Source organism: Prunus avium, chromosome 5 (genome assembly GCF_965620075.1).
Source record: "Prunus avium chromosome 5, drPruAviu1.hap1.1, whole genome shotgun sequence".
In the NCBI taxonomy this organism is placed as follows: domain Eukaryota; kingdom Viridiplantae; phylum Streptophyta; class Magnoliopsida; order Rosales; family Rosaceae; genus Prunus; species Prunus avium.
In genome coordinates this window covers 9176419-9190513 of record NC_142288.1, presented here as the reverse complement: position 1 = coordinate 9190513, position 14095 = coordinate 9176419, and positions in this window count along the sequence as shown.

The window sequence follows — 14095 nt, the reverse complement described above, 5'->3', positions numbered from 1 at the left end:
TTGGAGTGGTTGGTGTTTTGGGTAGTTCTAGGGATCGGATTTCACTCAAACTTAACCAAACGACTCCTCCCACCATATTATGATGTTGCCCAAGTTTTGTGGTCAATCCGAATTCAATAGGTGTAAGAAATTGGACCATTTATGTTCAAAGGAAGTTCGTTCCTAATTGGAGTGGTTGGTGTTTTGGGTAGTTCTAGTAATCAGATTTCACTCAAAACTAACCAAATGACTCCACCCACCATATTATTATGTTGCCCAAGTTTTGGGCTCGATCCGAATTCAATAGGTGTAAGAAATTGGACAATTCATGTTCAAAGGCAGTTCGTTCCTAATTGGAGTGGTTGGTTTTTTTGGTAGTTCTAGTGATCGGATTTCACTCAAAACTAACCAAACTACTCCACCCACCGTATTATGATGTTGCCGAAGTTTTGGGCTCGATCCGAATTCAATTGGTGTAAGAAATTAGACCATTTATGTTCAAAGGCAGTTCATTCCTAATTGGAGTGGTTGGTGTTTTGGGTAGTTCTATAGATCGGATTTCACTCAAACTTAATAAAATGACACCTCCCACCATATTATGATGTTGCCCAAGTTTTGGGCCCGATCCGAAATCAATAGGTGTAAGAAATTGGGCAATTCATGTTCAAAGGCAGTTCGTTCCTAATTGGCGTGGTTGCTGTTTTGGGTAGTTCTAAGGATCGGATTTCACTCAAACTTAACCAAATGACTCCTCCCACCATATTATGATGTTCCCCAAGTTTTGGGCTCGATCCGAAAACAATAGGTGTAATAAATTGCACAATTTATGTTCAAAGGCAGTTCGTTCCTAATCGGAGTGGTTGGTGTATTCCATAGTTCTAGAGATCGGAATTCACTCCAAACTAACAAAATGACTCCTCCCACCATATTATGATGTTGCCCAACTTTTGGGCTCGATCTGAAATGAATAGGTGTAAGAAATTGGACAATTTATGTTTAAAGCCAGTTTGTTCCTAGTCGGAGTGGTTGGTCTATTCCATAGTTCTACGGATCGGATTTCCCTCAAAACTAACCAAATGACTCCTCCCACCATATTATGTTGTTGCCCAAGTTTTGGGATCGATCCGAAATCAATAGGTGTAAGAAATTGGACAATTCCAGTTCCAAGGCAGTTCCTTCGAAATTGGAGTGGTTGGTCTTTTGGGTTGTTCTAGAGATCGGATTTCACTCAAATTTAACCAAAAGACTGCTCCCACCATATTACGATGTTGCCCATGTTTTGGGCTCGATCCAAAATCAATAGGTGTAAGAAATTGGACAATTCAAGTTCAAAGGCAGTTCGTTCCAAATTGGGGTGGTTGGTGTATTGGATAGATCTAGAGATCGGATTTCACTCAAAAAGATTGGATTTCACTCAAAATTAACCAAATGACTCCTCCCACCATATTACGTTGTTCCCCATGTTTTGGGCTCGATCCGAAATCAAAAGGTGAAAGAAATTGGACAATTCAAGTGCAAAGGCAGTTCGTTCCAAATTGGAGTGGTTGGTGTTTTGGGTAGTTCTAGAGATCGGATTTCACTCAAACTTAACCAAATGACTCCTCCCACCATATTGTGATGTTTCCCAAGTTTTGGGCTCGGTCCGAAATCAAAAGGTGTAAGAAATTGCACAATTTATGTTCAAAGGCAGTTCGTTCCTAATCGGAGTGGTTGGTGTATTCCATAGTTCTAGAGATCGGATTTCACTCAAAACTAACCAAATGACTCCTCCCACCATATTAAAATGTTGCCCATGTTTTGGGCTCGATCCGAAATCAATAGGTGTAAGGAATTGGACAATTGAAGTTCGAAGGCAGTTCGTTCCAAATCGGAGTGGTTGGTGTTTTGGGTAGTTCTAGAGATCGGATTTCACTCAAACTTAACCAAATGACTCCTCCCACCATATTATGATGTTGCCCATGTTTTGGGCTCGATCCGAAATCAATAGGTGTAAGAAATTGGACAATTCAAGTTCAAAGGCAGTTCGTTCCTAATTGGAGTGGTTGTTGTTTTTGGTAGTTCTTGAGATCGGATTTCTCTCAAACTTAACCAAATGACTCCTCCCCCCATATTGTGATGTTGCCTCAGTTTTGGGCTCGATCCGAAATCATTAGGTGTAAGAAATTGGATAATTTATGTTCAAAGGCAGTTTTTTCCAAATAGGAGTGGATGGTGTATTCCATAGTTCTAGAGATCGGATTTCAATCAAAACTAACCAAATGACTCCTCCCACCATATTATGATGTTGCCCAAGTTTTGGGCTCGATCCGAAATCAATAGGTGTAAGAAATTGGACAATTCAGGTTCGAAGGCAGTTCGTTCCTCATTGGAGTGGTTGGTGTTTTTGGTAGTTCTAGAGATCGGATTTCACTCAAACTTAACCAAATGACTCCTCACACCATATTATCATGTTGCCCAAGTTTTGGGCTCGGTCCGAAATCAAAAGGTGTAAGAAATTGGACAATTCATGTTCAAAGGCAATTCGTTCCTAATTGGGTGGGTTGGTGTATTGGGTTGTTCTGGAGATCGGATTCCACTCAAACTTAACGAAATGACTCTTCCCCCCATTTTATGGTGTAGCCCATGTTTTGGGATCGATCCGAAATCAATAGGTGTAAGAAATTGACAATTCATGTTCAAAGGCAGTTCGTTCGTAATTGGGTGGGTTAGTGTATTGGGTAGTTCTAGAGATTGGATTTCACTCAAACTTAACCAAACGACTCCTCCCACCATATTATGATGTTGCCCAAGTTTTGGGCTCGATCCGAAATCAACAGGTGTAAGAAATTGGACAATTCAAGTTCAAAGGCAGTTCGTTCCTAATTGGAGTGGTTGGTGTTTTCGGTAGTTCTAGAGATCGGATGTCACTGAAACTTAACCAAATGACTCCTCCCACCATATATGATGTTGCCCAAGTTTTGGGCTTGATCCGAAATGAATAGGTGTAAGAAATTGGACAAATCAAGTTCAAAGGCAGTTCGTTCTTAATTGGAGTGGTTGGTGTTTTGGGTAGTTCTAGAGATCGGATTTCAGTCAAACTTAACCAAATGACTCCTCCCACCGTATTATGATGTTGCCCAAGTTTTGGGCTCGATCCGAAATCAATAGGTGTAAGAAATTGGACAATTCAAGTTCAAAGGCAGTTCGTTCCGAATTGGAGTGGTTGTTGTTTTGGGTAGTTCTAGAGATCGGATTTCACTCAAACTTAACCAAATGACTCCTCCCACCATAAGAAATTGGACAATTCAAGTTCAAAGGCAGTTCGTTCCAAATTGGAGTGGTTGGTGTTTTGGGTAGTTCTAGAGATCGGATTTCACTCAAATTTGACCAAATGACTCCTCCCACCATATTACGATGTTGCCCATGTTTTGGGCTCGATCCGAAATCAATAGGTGTAAGAAATTGGACAATTCAAGTTCAAAGGCAGTTCTTTCCTAATTGGAGTGGTCGGTGTTTTGGGTAGTTCTAGAGATCGGTTTTCACTCAAACCTAACCAAATGACTCCTCCCACCATATTATGATGTTGCCCATGTTTTGGGCTCGATCCGAAATCAATAGGTGTAAGAAATTGGACAATTCAAGTTCAAAGGCAGTTCTTTCCTAATTGGGAGGGTTGGTGTATGGGGTTGTTCTAGAGATCGGATTTCACTCAAACTTAACCAAATGACTCCTCCCTCCATATTATGATGTTGCCCACGTTTTGGGCTCGATCCGAAATCAATAGGTGTACGAAATTGGACAATTCATGTTCAAAGGCAGTTCGTTCCTAATTGGGTGGGATGGTGTATTGGGTAGTTCTAGAGATCGGATTTCACTCAAACTTAACCAAATGACTCCTCCCACCATATTATGATGTTGCCCATGTTTTGGGCTCGATCCGAAATCAATAGGTGTAAGAAATTGGACAATTCAAGTTCAAAGGCAGTTCTTTCCTAATTGGAGTGGTCGGTGTTTTGGGTAGTTCTAGAGATCGGTTTTCACTCAAACCTAACCAAATGACTCCTCCCACCATATTATGATGTTGCCCATGTTTTGGGCTCGATCCGAAATCAATAGGTTTAAGAAACTGGACAATTTATATTCAAAGGCATTTCGTTCCTAATCGGAGTGGTTGGGGTTTTGGGTAGTTTTAGAGATCGGATTTCACCCAAACTTAGCCAAATGACTCCTCCCACCATATTATGATGTTGCCCAAGTTTTGGGCTCGATCTGAAATCAATAGGTGTAAGAAATTGGACAATTCAAGTTCAAAGGCAGTTCGTTCCAAATTGGGTGGATTGGTGTATGGGGTTGTTCTAGAGATCGGATTTCACTCAAACTTAACCAAATGACTCCTCCCACCATATTATGATGTTGCCCAAGTTTTGGGCTGCATCCGAAATCAATAGGTGTAAGAAATTGGACAATTCAAGTTCAAAGGCAGTTCATTCCTAATTGGGAGGGTTGGTGTATGGGGTTGTTCTAGAGATCGGATTTCACTCAAACTTAACCAAATGACTCCTCCCACCATATTATGATGTTGCCCACGTTTTGGGCTCGATCCGAAATCAATAGGTGTACGAAATTGGACAATTCATGTTCAAAGGCAGTTCGTTCCTAATTGGGTGGGTTGGTGTATTGGGTAGTTCTTGAGATCGGATTTCACTCAAACTTAACCAAATGACTCCTCCCACCATATTATGATGTTGCCTAAGTTTTGGGCTCGATCCGAAATTAATAGGAGCAAGAAATTAGAAAATTGGAGTGGTTTTTTTTTTTTTCTGTACTTCTGGAGATCGGATTTCACCCAAACTGAACCAAACGACTCCTCCCACCATATTATGATGTTGCCCAAGTTTTGGGCTTGATCCGAAATCAATAAGTTTATGAAATTGGACAATTTTTGTTCAAAGGCAGTTCGTTCCTAATCGGAGTGGTTGGTGTACTCCGTAGTTCTGGAGATCGGATTTCACTCAAAACTAACCAAATGACTCCCCCCACCATATTATGATGTTGCCCATGTTTTGGGCTCGATCCAAAATCAATAGGTGTAAGAAATTGGACAGTTCAAGTTCAGAGGCAGTTCATTCCTAATTAGAGTCGCTGGGGTTTTGGGTAGTTCTAGAGACTGGATTTCTCTCAAACTTAACCAAATGACTCCTCCCACCATATTTTGATGTTGCCCAAGTTTTGGGCTCGATCCGAAATCAATAGGTGTAAGAAATTGGACAATTCAAGTTCAAAGGCAGTTCGTTCCTAATTGGAGTGGTTGGTGTTTTGGGTTGTTCTATAGATCGGATTTCACTCGCATTTAACCGAATGACTCCTCCCACCATATTATAATGTTGCCCAAGTTTTGGGCTCGATCCGAAATCAATAGGTGTAAGAAATTGGGCAATTTATGTTCAAACGAAGTTCGTTCCTAATCGGAATGGTTGGTGTATTCCATAGTCCTAGAGATCGGATTTCACTGAAAACTAACAAAATGACTCCTCCCACCACATTATGATGTTGCCCAAGTTTTGGGCTTGATCCGAAATCAATACGTGTAAGAAATTGGGCAATTTAAGTTCAAAGGCAGTTCGTTCCTAATTGGAGTGGTTGGTGTTTTGGGTAGTTCTAGAGATCGGATGTCACTCAAACTTGACCAAATGACTCCACCCACCATATTATGATGTTGCCCAAGTTTTGGGCTCGATCCGAAATCAATAGGTGTGAGAAATTGGACAATTCAAGTTCAAAGGCAGTTCGTTCCTAATTCGAGTGGTCGGTGTTTTGGGTAGTTCTAGAGATCGCATTTCACTCAAAACTAACCAAATCACTCCTCCCACCATATTGTGCTGTTGCCCAACTATTGGGCTCGATCAGAAATCAATAGGTTTAAGAAATTGGACAATTTATGTTCAAAGGCTGTTCGTTCCTAATCGGAGTGGCTGGTGTATTCCATAGTTCTAGAGATCGGATTTCACTGAAAACTAACCAAATGACTCCTCCCATCATATTATGATGTTGCCAAAGTTTTGGGCTCCATCCGAAATCAATAGGTGTAAGAAATTGGACAATTCAAGTTCAAAGGCAGTTCGTTCCTAATTGGAGTGGCTGGTTTTTTGGGTAGTTCTAGAGATTGGATTTCACTCAAACATAACCAAATGACTCCTCGCACCATATTATGATGTTGCCCAAGTTTTGGGCTCGGTCCGAAATTAATAGGTGTAAGAAATTGGACAATTCAAGTTCAAAGGCAGTTCGTTCCTAATTGGAGTGGTTGGTGTTTTGGGTAGTTCTAGAGATTGGATTTCCCTGAAACTTAACCAAACGACTCTACCCACCATATTATGATGTTCCCCAAGTTTTGGGCTCGATCCGAAATCAATAGGAGTGATAAATTGGACAATTCAAGTTCAAAGGCAGTTCGTTCCAAAATGGAGTGGTCGGTGTTTTGGGTAGTTCTAGAGATCGGATTTCACTCAAACTGAGCCAAATGACCCCTCCCACCATATTATGATGTTGTCCAAGTTTTGGGCTCGATACGAAATCAATAGGTGTAAGAAATTGGACAATTCAAGTTCAGAGGCAGTTCGTTCCTAATTGGAGTGGTTGGTGTTTTGGGTAGTTCAAGGTATCGGATTTCACTGAAACTAAACCAAATGACTCCTCCCACCATATTATGATGTTGCCCAAGTTTTGGGCTCGATCCAAAATCGATAGGTGTAAGAAATTGGACAATTTATGTTCAAAGGCAGTTCGTTCCTAATTTGAGTGGTTGGTGTATTCCATAGTTCTAGAGATCGGATTTCACTCAAAACTAAAGAAATGACTCCTCCCTCCATATTATGATGTTGCCCAAGTTTTCGGCCCGATCCGAAATCAAAAGGTGTAAGAAATTGGAAAATTCAAGTTCAAAGGCAGTTCATTCCTAATTGGAGTGGCTGGTGTTTTGGGTTGTTCTTGAGATTGGATTTCCCTTAAACTTAACCAAATGACTCCTCCCTCCATATTAAGATGTTGTCCAAGTTTTGGGCCCGATCCGAAATCAATAGGAGTAAAAAATTGGACAATTCAAGTTTGAAGGCAGTTCGGTACTAATTGGGGTGGTTGGTGTATTGGGAAGTTCTAGAGATCGGATTTCACTCAAACTTAACCAAATGACTCCTCCCACCATATTATGATGTTGCCCAAGTTTTGGGCTCGATTCGAAATCAATAGGTTTAAGAAATTGGACAATTTATGTTCAAAGGCAGTTCATTCCAAATCAGAGTGGTTGGTGTATTCCATAGTTCTAGAGATCGGATTTCTCTCAAAACTAACCAAATGACTCCTCCCACCATATTGTGATGTTGCCCAAGTTTTGGGCACCATCCGAAATCAATAGTTGTAAGAAATTGGACAATTCAAGTTCAAAGGCAGTTCGTTCCTAATTGGAGTGGTTGGTATTTTGGGTAGTTCTAGAGATCGGATTTCACTCAAACTTAACCAAATGACTCCTCCCACCATATTATGATGTTGCCAAGTTTTGAACTCGATCCGAAATCAATAGGTGTAAGAAATTGGACAATTCGAGTTCAAAGGAAGTTCGTTCCTAATTGGAGTGGTTGGTGTTTTGGGTAGTTCTAGAGATCGGATTTAACTCAAACTTAACCAAATGACTCCTCCCACCATATTATGATGTTGTCGAAGTTTTGGGCTCGATACGAAATCAATAGGTGTAAGAACTTGGACAATTCAAGTTCAAAGGCAGTTTGTTCCTAATTGGAGTGGTTGGTGTTTTGGGTAGTTCTAGAGATCGGATTTCAATCATACTTAACCAAATGACTCCTCCCACCATATTATGATGTTGCCCAAGTTTTGGGCTCGATCCGAAATCAGTAGGTGTAAGAAATTGGACAATTTAGGTTCAAAGGCAGTTCATTCCTAATCGGAGTGGTTGGTGTATTCCACAGTTCTAGAGATAGGATTTCAGTCAAACCTAACCAAATGACTCTGCCCACCATATTATGATGTTACCCAACTTTTGGGCTATATCCGAAATCAATAGGTGTAAGAAATTGGACAATTCAAGTTCAAAGGCAGTTTGTCCCTAATTGGAGTGGTTGGTGTTTTGGGTAGTTCTACAGATTAGATTTCACTCAAACTTAACCAAATGACTCCTCCCACCATATTATGATGTTGCCCAAGTTTTTGGCTCGATCCGAAATCAATAGGTGTAAGAAATTGGACAATTCAAGTTCAAAGGCAGTTCGTTCCTAATTGAGGTGGTTGGTGTATTGGGTAGTTCTAGAGATCGAATTTCACTCAAACTTATCCAAATGACTCCTCCCACCGTATTATGATGTTGCCCAAGTTTTGGGCTCGATCCGAAATCAATAGGTGTAAGAAATTGGACAATTCACTTTCAAAGGCAGTTTGTTTCTAATTGGAGTGGTTGGTGTTTTGGGTAGTTCTAGAAATCGGATTTCACTCAAACTTAACCAAATGACTCCTCCCACCATATTATGATGTTGCCCAAGTTTTGGGCTCGATCCGAAATGAATAGGTGAAAGAAATTCTACAATTCAAGTTCAAAGGCAATTCGTTCCTAATTGGAGTGGTTGGTGTTTTGGGTAGTTCTAGAGATCAGATTACACTCAAACTTAACCAAATGACTCCTCCAACCATATTATAATGTTGCCCAAGTTTTGGGCTAGATCCGAAATCAATAGGTGTAAGAAATTGGACAATTCAAGTTCAAAGGCAGTTCATTCCTAATTGGAGTGGTTGGTGTATTGGGTAGTTCTAGTGAACAGATTTCACTCAAACTTAACCAAATGACTCCTCCGTTTATATTATGATGTTACCCAAGTTTTGGGCTCGATCCGAAATCAATAGGTGTAAGAAATTGGACAATTCAAGTTCAAAGGCAGTTCATTCCTAATTGGAGTGGTTGGTGTATTGGGTAGTTCTAGTGAACAGATTTCACTCAAACTTAACCAAATGACTCCTCCGTTCATATTATGATGTTACCCAAGTTTTGGGCTCGATCCGAAATCAATAGGTGTAAGAAATTGGACAATTCAAGTTCAAAGGCAGTTCTTTCCTAATTGGAGTGGTTGGTGTATTGGGTAGTTCTAGAGATCGAATTTCACTCAAACTTAACCAAATGACTCCTCCCACCGCAATATGATGTTAACCAAGTTTTCGGCTTCATCCGAAATCCATAGGTGTAAGAAATTGGACAAGTCACTTCAAAGGAAGTTTGTTCCTAATTGGAGTGGTTGATGTTTTGGGTAGTTCTAGAAATCGGATTTCACTCAAACTTAACCAAATGACTCCTCCCACCATATTATGATGTTGCCCAAGTTTTGGGCTCGATCCAAAATAAATAGGTGTAAGAAATTGGACAATTCAAGTTCAAAGGCAGTTCGTTCCTAATTGGAGTGGTTGGTGTTTTGGGTAGTTCTAGAGATCGGATTACACTCAAACTTAATCAAATGACTCCTCCCACCATATTATGATGTTGCCCAAGTTTTGGGCTAGATCCGAAATCAATAGGTGTAAGAAATTGGACAATTCAAGTTCAAAGGCAGTTCGTTTCAAATTGGAGTGGTTGGTGTTTTGGGTAGTTCTAGAGATCGGATTTCACTCAAATTTATCCAAATGACTCCTCCCACCATATTGCGATGTTGCCCATGTTTTGGGCTCGATCCGAAATCAATTGGGGTAAGAAATTGGACAATTCAAGTTCAAAGGCAGTTTGTTCCCAATTGGGGTGGTTGGTGTATTGGGCAGTTCTAGAGATCGGATTTCACTCTAACTCAACCAAATGACTCCTCCCACCATATTTCACTCAAACTTAACCAAATGACTCCTCCCACCATATTATGATGTTGCCCAAGTTTTGGGCTCGATCCGAAATCAATAGGTGTAAGGAATTGGACAATACAAGTTCAAAGGCAGGTCGTTTCTAATTTGAGTGGTTGGTGTATTGGGTAGTTCTATTGATCAGATTTCACTCGAACTTAACCAAAGGACTCCTCCCACCATATTTCACTCAAATTTAACCAAATGACTCCTCCCACCATATTACCTTGTTGCCCCTGTTTTGGGCTTGATCCGAAATCAATAGGTTTAAGAAATTGGACAATTCAAGTTCAAAGGCAGTTCGTTCCTAATTGGAGTGGTTGGTGTTTTGGGTAGTTCAAGAGATCGGATTTCACTCAAAATTAACCAAATGACTCCTCCCACCATATTATGATGTTGACCAAGTTTTGAACTCGATCCGAAATCAATAGGTGTAAGAAATTGGACAATTCAAGTTCAAAGGAAGTTCGTTCCTAATTGGAGTGGTTGGTGTTTTGGGTAGTTATAGAGATCAGATTTCACTCAAACTTAACCAAATGACTCCTCCCACTATATTATGATGTTTCCCAAGTTTTGGGCTCGATCCGAAATCAATAGGTGTAAGAAATTGGACAATTCAAGTTCTAAAGCAGTTCGTTCCTAATTGGTGTGGTTGGTGTTTTGGGTAGTTCTAGAGATCGGATTTCACTCAAACTTAACCAAATGACTCCTCCCACCGTATTATGACGTTGCCCAAGTTTTGGGCTCGATCCGAAATCAATAGGTCTACGAAATTGGACAATTTATGTTCAAAGGCAGTTCGTTCCTAATCGGAGTGGTCGGTGTATTCCACAGTTCTAGAGATTGGATTTCACTCAAAACTAACCAATTGACTCCTCCCACCATATTATGATGTTGCCCAAGTTTTGGGCTCGATCCGAAATCAACAGGGGTAAGAGATTGGACAATTAAAGTTCAAAGGCAATTCGTTCCTAATTGGAGTGGTTGGTGTTTTGGGTAGTTCTAGAGATCGGATTTCACTCAAACTTTACCAAATGACTCCTCCCACCATATGATGATGTTCCCCAAGTTTTGGGCTCGATCCGAAATCAATAGGTGTAAGAAATTGGACAATTCAAGTTCGAAGGCAGTTCGTTCCTAATTGGAGTGGTTGGTGTTTTGGGTAGTTCTAGAGATCGGATTTCACTCAAACTTAACCAAATGACTCCTCCCACCATATTATGATGTTGCCCATGTTTTGGGCTCGATCCGAAATCAATTGGTGTAAGAAATTGGACAATTCAAGTTCAAAGGCAGTTCGTTCCTAATTGGAGTGGTTGGTGTTTTGGGTAGTTCTAGAGATCGGATTTCACTCAAACCTAACCAAATTACTCCTCCGCCCATATTATGATGTTGCCCAGGTTTTGGGCTCGATCCGAAATCATTAGGTGTAAGAAATTGGACAATTTATGTTCAGAGGAAGTTCGTTCCGAATCGGAGTGGATGGTGTATTCCGTAGTTCTACAGATCGAATTTCAATCAAAACTAACCAAATGACTCCTCCCACCATATTATGATGTTGCCCAAGTTTTGGGCTCGATCCGAAATCAATAGGTCTAAGAAATTGGACAATTCAAGTTCAAAGGAAGTTCATTCCTAATTGGAGTGTTTGGTGTTTTGGGTAGTTCTAGAGATTGGATTTCACTCAAACTTAACCAAATGACTCCTCCCACCATATTATGTTGTAGCCCAAGTTTTGGGCTCGATACGAAATCAATAGGTGTAAGAAGTTGGACAATTCAAGTTCACAGGCAGTTCGTTCCTAATTGGGGTGTTTGGTGTATGGGAAGTTCTTGAGAACGGATTTCTCTAAAAATTAACCAACTGACTCCTCCCACCATATTATGATGTTGCTCAAGTTTTGGGCTCATTCCAAAATAAATAGGTGTAAGAAATTGGACAATTCAAGTTCAAAGGCAGTTCGTTCCTAATTGGTGTGTTTGGTGTACTGGGTTGTTCTTGAGTTCGGATTTCACTCAAAATTCACCAAATGACTCCTCCCACCATATTATGATGTTGACCAAGTTTTGAACTCGATCCGAAATCAATAGAGGAAAGAAATTGGACAATTTATCTTCTAGGGGAGTTCGTTCCTAATCGGAGTGGTTGGTGTATTCCACAGTTCTAGAGTTCGGATTTCACTCAAAACTAACCAAATGACTCCTCCCACGATATTCTGATGTTGCCCAAGTTTTGGGCTCTATCCGAAATCTATAGGTGTAAGAAATTGGACAATTCAAGTTCAAAGGAAGTTCGTTCCAAATTGGAGTGGTTGGTGTTTTGGGTAGTTCTAGAGATCGGAATTCACTCACACTTAACCAAATGACTCCTCCCACCGTATTATGATGTTGCCCAAGTTTTGGGCTCGATTCGAAATCAATAGGTCTACGAAATTGGACAATTTATGTTCAAAGGCAGTTCGTTCCTAATCGGAGTGATTGGTGTATTCCACAGTTCTAGAGATTGGATTTCACTCAAAACTAACCAAATGACTCCTCCCACCATATTATGATGTTGATCAAGTTTTGGGCTCGATCCGAAATCAACAGGGGTAAGAGATTGGACAATTCAAGTTCAAAGCCAATTCGTTCCTAATTGGAGTGGTTAGTGTTTTGGGTAGTTCTAGAGATCGGATTTCACTCAAACTTAACCAAATGACTCCTCCCACCATATTATGATGTTCCCCAAGTTTTGGGCTCGATCCGAAATCAATAGGTGTAAGAAATTGGACAATTCAAGTTCGAAGGCAGTTCGTTCCTAAGTGGAGTGGTTGGTGTTTTGGGTAGTTCTAGAGATCGGATTTCACTCAAACTTAACCAAATGAGTCCTCCCACCATATTATGATGTTGCCAAAGTTTTGGGCTCGATCCGAAATCAGTAGGTGTAAGAAATTGGACAATTCAAGTTCAAAGGCAGTTCGTTCCTAGTTGGAGTGGTTGGTGTTTTGGGTAGTTCTCGAGATCGGATATCACTAAAACATAACCAAAAGACTCCTGCCACCACATTATACTGTTGCCCATGTTTTTGGCTCGATCCGAAGTCAATATGGGTAAGAAATTGGACAATTCAAGTTCAAAGGCAGTTCGTTCCTAATCGGAGTGGTTGGTGTATTCCATAGTTCTAGAGATCGCATTGCACTCAAACTTAACCAAATCACTTCTCCCACCATATTATGATGTTGCCCCAGTTTTGGGCTCGATCCGAAATCAATAGGTCTACGAAATTGGACAACTTATGTTCAAAGGCAGTTCGTTCCTAATCGGAGTGGTTGGTGTATTCCACAGTTCTAGAGATTGGATTTCACTCAAAACTAACCAAATGACTCCTCCCACCATATTATGATGATGCCCAAGTTTTGGGCTCGATCCGAAATCATCAGGGGTAAGAGATTGGACAATTCAAGTTCGAAGGCAATTCGTTCCTAATTGGAGTGGTTGGTGTTTTGGGTAATTCTAGAGATCGGATTTCACTCAAACTGAACCAAATGACTCCTCCCACCATATTATGATGTTGACCAAGTTTTGGGCTCGATCCGAAATCAATAGGTGTAAGAAATTGGACAATTCAAGTTCAAAGGAAGTTCGTTCCTAATTGGAGTGGTTGGTGTTTTGGGTAGTTATAGAGATCAGATTTCACTCAAACTTAACCAAATGACTCCTCCCACTATATTATGATGTTTCCCAAGTTTTGGGCTCGATCCGAAATCAATAGGTGTAAGAAATTGGACAATTCAAGTTCAAAGGCAGTTCGTTCCTAATTAGAGTGGTTGGTGTTTTGGGTAGTTCTAGAGATCGGATTTCACTCAAACTTAACCAAATGACTCCTCCCACCATATTATGATGTTGCCCAAGTTTTGGGCTCGATTCGAAATCAATAGGTGTAAGAAATTGGACAATTCAAGTTCAAAGGAAGTTCGTTTCAAATTGGAGTGGTTGGTGTTTTCGGTAGTTCTAGAGATCGGATTTCACTCAAACTTAACCAAATGACTCCGCCCACCGTATTATGACGTTGCCCAAGTTTTGGGCTCGATCCGAAATCAATAGGTGTAAGAAATTGGACAATTTATGTTCAAAGGGAGTTCGTTCCAAGTCGGAGTGGTTGGTGTATTCCATAGTTCTAGAGATCAGATTTCACTCAAACTTAACAAAATGACTCCTCCCACCATATTATGTTGTTGCCCAAGTTTTGGGCTCGATACGAAATCAATAGGTGTAAGAAATTT